Source organism: Chelonia mydas, chromosome 11 (genome assembly GCF_015237465.2).
Source record: "Chelonia mydas isolate rCheMyd1 chromosome 11, rCheMyd1.pri.v2, whole genome shotgun sequence".
NCBI lineage: Eukaryota > Metazoa > Chordata > Testudines > Cheloniidae > Chelonia > Chelonia mydas.
The window spans coordinates 74,005,226-74,011,434 of NC_051251.2; the positions used below are offsets into that span (position 1 = coordinate 74,005,226).

At 52.6% G+C, this 6,209-nt stretch overlaps 1 protein-coding gene across 5 annotated transcripts in view; it reads right to left on the reverse strand.

Moving 5' to 3' along the window:
* Nucleotides 1-5,970, reverse strand: part of SH3BP4 (SH3 domain binding protein 4) — a 147,789-nt gene extending 141,819 nt beyond the window's left edge. Inside the window, exon 1 of one of the 5 annotated variants that reach the window (XM_037912621.2) lies at nt 5,818-5,970. The gene's annotated coding sequence lies outside the window, so the exon portion shown is untranslated. Of the gene's footprint in view, nt 1-5,085; nt 5,108-5,817 lie in introns of those variants that run through there. The other 4 variants (XM_043525260.1, XM_043525261.1, XM_043525265.1 and 1 more) reach the window with 4 other exon arrangements.
* Nucleotides 5,971-6,209: the final 239 nt, after the last annotated feature.

Here is a 6,209-nt window from a genome sequence, read left to right on the forward strand (position 1 = left end):
GCATTTAACCAACCTTCAGGGTATTGTGCAAGGCCTGTCCCCTAGACCAGCATTTCTGCGTCATGGGGGCAGCCTATTCTCACACCCTCTGGCTTGAGGGTTGGATTCCAGTTCTTGGGGAAGAAACAGGAGGAATAATGTCAGACATTACAGAGCTGGAGTCTCATTTTGCCAGTGCATTTAGCAAGCAAGTTATATTTCAAGCAACGTGTGGAGCGTCGTCCACACGCCTACATCACTCCATGACACCCTGCCGCACAGAAGCGGCAACAGCCAAGCCAACGAGGACAGACTCACTGCATCACGAGGGAAGTTTGGCTCAGTGTGCCGGCTCCGGGAGCATCACATCAAGAAACATGAAAAAAGATCAGCCTGTCCTTATACAAACCCCCCTTTGTTAGGGGAAGAGCCATCCCTGCCCACTCCACACTGCTGTGGTAATCGAATCGAAGGGATGGTCATCAGATGGGAGCTCTGGCACAGATGGAAGTGGAACAACTCCTGCTCCACGGAAGCGGGTCAGCAGAAACATGGAAGGTGGCTGGGCAGTGCGCACGCACCATATTTAATGTATAATAAGATCATCAAGAAATAGGTATAAAAATGCACAGAGCCCCACAGCCATATTATTGCAGCCCATTCTTTCCGGGGCTGCTCGGGTCATGCCTGTAATTAGGACGGGAGCCAAAGCCCGCTGAAGTGAATTGAAGAATTCCAGCTGACTCCAGCGGGCTCTGGTGCAGGCCCTTAGTGAGCTCTTTAGCTCACGAAAGCTTACGCTCAAATAAACTGGTTACTCTCTAAGGTGCCACAAGTACTCCTTTTCTTTTTGCGAATACAGACTAACACGGCTGTTACTCTGAAACCTTCAGGGGAGAGATTGTGTCTATTCTACTTATCGGTAAAGCAGCTAGTATTAGTCTGGGTGCTAGATAGATAACCACAACAACATGTAACCTCTCTTTGGCAAATCCTACCCCACCCTGTCCCTCCACCCCTAACCCACAGACCTCACCTCTTCCCCACGCCCAAAGCAGCAGTAGCCAGGTAGCACACCCTGACAGGCAACAACTTCAGGCTCCGATGACAAAATTCAGCAGTTCCCACTTTGTCCCTGCGTTTACTGTTTGCTTTGGGCCTTGAATACAAAACTCCCACTGCTTGCAATATGAATACCCAGCAATTTAGTGCAAAGCACCCAGCCATGGAGGGAATTAAGGAGCAAGGAGGGAACGCCACCAGATGAACAGCTGTAGGCATCTCTCTGCTATTCCAGGGACCCTTAAGAAGTCTATTGTCCACAGTTCTCAGGGGGCTTTCTGCTCCCCCTTCTACGAATGACATTTTTAAATTTGGTGTTTTAATAGATCGAGTTCTGAGAAACAAAGGGGAGGGGTGGAAATAGACTAAAGTCTTCAAACCATTTTTTAAAGTTTCCAAATTCCAGGATCAGGGGAAGCTTCCAAGGTAACTTCCAAATGTGCACCCCAAACTTCTGAGAGGGACTGAGAGCTCCACCCACACCATCCGACTCCACATTTAGGATCTGTTATTTATTCACCTCCAACACAAACATCTGAAGTGCAAACGTCACTCCTGAGATGAAACATCTTGCTACCAAGTAAAACTTGGGGCAAGGCTCCATTTCCCAGGCTAACGCAGGTCCTGCAGAATGTAACTGTCTGAAATGCAGGATCAAGCAGGAGCCATGGAACAGCAGCTTCTCGGACACGTTCAGTGCAACAGCCTAGAAAGCCGGGATACTGGGGATGTCCCAATACTGAACCACTGAGATAAGCAAGAAATCAGACCCGCCCTCTCAATCTTAGGCCTGAACTGATCAGATGTAAGACATAACAAGGGTCAGAGCCATCATAAAGAGAGGATTAGCACTTGTTTCCAAATCCACATTGCATTTTAGAAAGAACTACGGCACCATCTGTTGTTATTGAAGGGTCCTTCGTAGTCAGCGTTTCCTGTAGTCCGACTGATACGAAAAGAGAACTAGATGCAATTAATTATTAGTCACAAACAGCACATGATTATGTGCCTGGCAACAGTCTTAGCAGCTTCCCATGACAGTGAGATCTGATGGAAAGCGTGCCTAGGCCCTGCTTGACCAAAGGAGCAATCACAGGAAGTTTGGTCTTGACAAGAGGTTGGGGTTTCTTAACAGAATGGACAATATCTGGGAACAGTGAGCCAGTTTAAGAGCCAGACACTATTGTACAGACACTTGGAACTTGCTTTGTCTGTTCAGAAATGCAAAGTGCAGAAATAACCTGAGTCATTTTAGGGCCTTCACAAAATGTCAACTTTTTATTACTATAGAATCATAGAATATCAGGGTTGGAAGGGACCTCGGGAGGTCATCTAGTCCAACCCCCTGCTCGAAGCAGGACCAACCCCAACTAAATCATCCCAGCCAGGGCTTTGTGTGTAACAGCAGCACCTCGAAACCCCAACTGAGACTGAAGCCCCACAGTGCTATGTACAAACAGGGACAGAGAGACCCTGCTGCTACAACCGCTCCGTTTAAACAGACAAGACAGTCATCGGGACAGGGGAGTGAGTCACAGAGGTGAAATGACTTGCCCAAGGTCACCCAGCAGGCCAGTGGCAGGGCTGGGAATAGAACCTAGTTCTCCTGACTCCCAGTCCTGTACTCCATCCACTGGGCAGCACGGCTCCTCTCTCTCTTTGGGGTTAGACTGTTCATCAATATTTGTAAAGCACCCCTTAGCTACAAAGGGTTAACCACAGGAGATGAATGCTAAGGGACCTTCCACACAGAACGATCATCATTTTACAATGTACGTTAAAAATGTAGCTTAGTTTTCTAAAAGACACAGATCTACAGAACTGACTACGTACCAAATCAGGCTCACTTTCCTATTGGAGGACTGCACAAGTGTTTTAAGAGAACTAGTGGAAAGAGCTTCCTCTGTTATATACAGTAGAAGTTTGGCAGAGTTAAGTTACTCAACAACTGCTGTCGTAACATTTATTGATGAGGAAGATGACACACACACACACACTCAGCATCCGTACGGCGTTGGCTAGCAATTGGGATGGTTTAAGATTCCAGCACTCCTACAGAAGTTTTAGGTCCTTCAAAAACATAATATTCCACAAGTATGAGAAACCCGTTTTCCCTGTCTGAAAACTAACGTTTTTACATTTCCTTTACACAAACGAATGCTTCGGAGGCAACTTAAAACCAGTGTTTCCCAAGAGAATACAAAGAACCTCAATAACAGCCTAATACAGTTTCTGTCTCCATACAATGCCATTTAATTTGACGAAATAATAAGGATTTAAGAGTATTTTTTTGTATAAAGGTGTTGTTACCTCACACAGGCTGTGACAACAAAACAAATCATCCTTTGAAAATTCAAGACCTCCCTTCCATCTGAGGATACCAAAACAAAGCAAACCTCTGAACAGAGAAACTGCCTTTGATAAAGAAAAAGACTATGTTTTAGAGACCCCCCCGCAGATCCTCGGCTGGTGTAAATGGATTTGATTTCAGGGAAACTATGTCGGAGATCCTCCCCCCCCCCCTTGGTTTACTGTTGCACTCAAAATGCTATTAGCTGAACTTATTTAATCTTTTACCCCTTTAAACAGCGAATACCAATAAACTTAGTTCTCCTTAATTTTTATGACACAAAGTAGAGCATAACCAGGAACAAAGTGATATTGTGTATTGAACCAGACCACAGCTAACCAGTGATAAAAGTTTAATATGATGCTGCATTACTCTTTGGCAGTACTTCCACATGCAGGTTTAGCTCAAGCAGAGCCTGGGAAAACCTCTCTCATTCCTCCTTCCCCAATGAAGATTTCTGGTGTGAAGCCCAGAAAACAGGCAGGGCTTTCGATGCAGCTGCTCCCCTCCCCCATCTCCCCATGACAGTAATAAACCCAAGACCACCACAGTGCAAGTTACCTCCCAAATCCCTCTTTAAGGGAAGATCCTGTCCCTGAGCTCAGAGGCTGGCAGGGGAAGCCAAGAGGAGACCCACCCTCGTGCTTCAGACACAAATGACCAGGAACTAAAACTCCTTTAAAACATGGACAAGCCACCGAAGTGTGCAGGAAAGGGGAACTTTGAGGACTGAGAAAGCAATGTTCCCCCGGGCAGCCCCCAAACCCAGCTGACGCCCCCACCCCCTTGGGTTTCATTTGCTAAAACCCCAAGACAAGCCTCACATGACAGGAGGCTGGGGGGGATGGACCAAAACATGGAGTTTGACCCTCCCAGAGACACACCACCGCAGAGCGCCCCACTCCCCTCTGGCTGACAGCCTGGGGGGTGCTCTAAGTCACCTCCCTGTTTACACCAGCCCTGACCCCAGGGACTTCAGTCCCCATTCACTCCACAGCAGCAGCACTAACTGCATCAGTCATACACACGCACCCTTTACACTGGCCCAGACTCTCCAGGAGTTTCTTCCCCATTTACAGCCCACCAACTGTCCTGACTCCAGAGCAATCCACACCCCGTTTACACCAGCCCGCACTCCCGGATTACTCCCCACTTACAGCCCACCCGCTGCCCTGACTCCAGAGCAACCCACTCCCCGTTTACACCAGCCCGCACTCCCGGATTACTCCCCACTTACAGCCCACCCGCTGCCCTGACTCCAGAGCAACCCACTCCCCGTTTACACCAGCCCGCACTCCCGGATTACTCCCCACTTACAGCCCACCCGCTGCCCTGACTCCAGAGCAACCCACTCCCCGTTTACACCAGCCCGCACTCCCGGATTACTCCCCATTTACAGCCCACCAACTGCCCTGACTCCAGAGCAACCCACTCCCCGTTTACACCAGCCCGCACTCCCGGATTACTCCCCACTTACAGCCCACCAGCAGCCCTGACTCCAGAGCAACCCACTCCCCGTTTACACCAGCCCGCACTCCCGGATTACTCCCCATTTACAGCCCACCCGCTGCCCTGACTCCAGAGCAACCCACTCCCCGTTTACACCAGCCCGCACTCCCGGATTACTCCCCATTTACAGCCCACCCGCTGCCCTGACTCCAGAGCAACCCACTCCCCGTTTACTCCTCATTTACAGCCCACCAGCTGCCCTGACTCCAGAGCAACCCACTCCCCGTTTACACCAGCCCGCACTCCCGGATTACTCCCCACTTACAGCCCATCAGCAGCCCTGACTCCAGAGCAACCCACTCCCCGTTTACACCAGCCCGCACTCCCGGATTACTCCCCACTTACAGCCCACCCGCTGCCCTGACTCCAGAGCAACCCACTCCCCGTTTACACCAGCCCGCACTCCCGGATTACTCCCCACTTACAGCCCACCAGCAGCCCTGACTCCAGAGCAACCCACTCCCCGTTTACACCAGCCCGCACTCCCGGATTACTCCCCACTTACAGCCCACCCGCTGCCCTGACTCCAGAGCAACCCACTCCCCGTTTACACCAGCCCGCACTCCCGGATTACTCCCCACTTACAGCCCACCCGCTGCCCTGACTCCAGAGCAACCCACTCCCCGTTTACACCCGCCCGCACTCCCGGATTACTCCTCATTTACAGCCCACCAGCAGCCCTGACTCCAGAGCAACCCACTCCCCGTTTACACCAGCCCGCACTCCCGGATTACTCCCCACTTACAGCCCACCAGCTGCCCTGACTCCAGAGCAACCCACTCCCCGTTTACACCAGCCCGCACTCCCGGATTACTCCCCACTTACAGCCCACCCGCTTCCCTGACTCCAGAGCAACCCACTCCCCGTTTACACACGCCCCGGGCGCGATGCGAACGGGGCCGGGCGCCCCGCCTTACCCGGGGCCGCGCGCTGCTCCCTGCGATGGCCGCGGCGCACGGTGCCCGGCGCGGAGGAGCAGCGGCCCCGCCCCAGCGCAGCCAGCCCGGCCCCGGCCGGCCGGGGGAGCCGCGCTGATGTCACGGGCGGGGCCGGCAGAGGGCGGCGCCAGCGGCGGCCACTCGCACGGCCGGGGGCGGAGCGGGCGGCACGGTGCCCACGTGCGCGGGGGGGGACTGGTCAGGCAGTGGAGCCGGCAGGGAAGGGGCCGGGGTAGCGGGTAGGGCGAGCCCCGCTGCAAGGGGGAGGACACGGGAGCCGGGCGCGCGAGCCCCCTGCGAGGGGAAGGAAGGGGGGACCGTGCAAGGGAGAAGACAAGGGACCGTGCATGCCGGAGCGCCTGTGCAAGGGA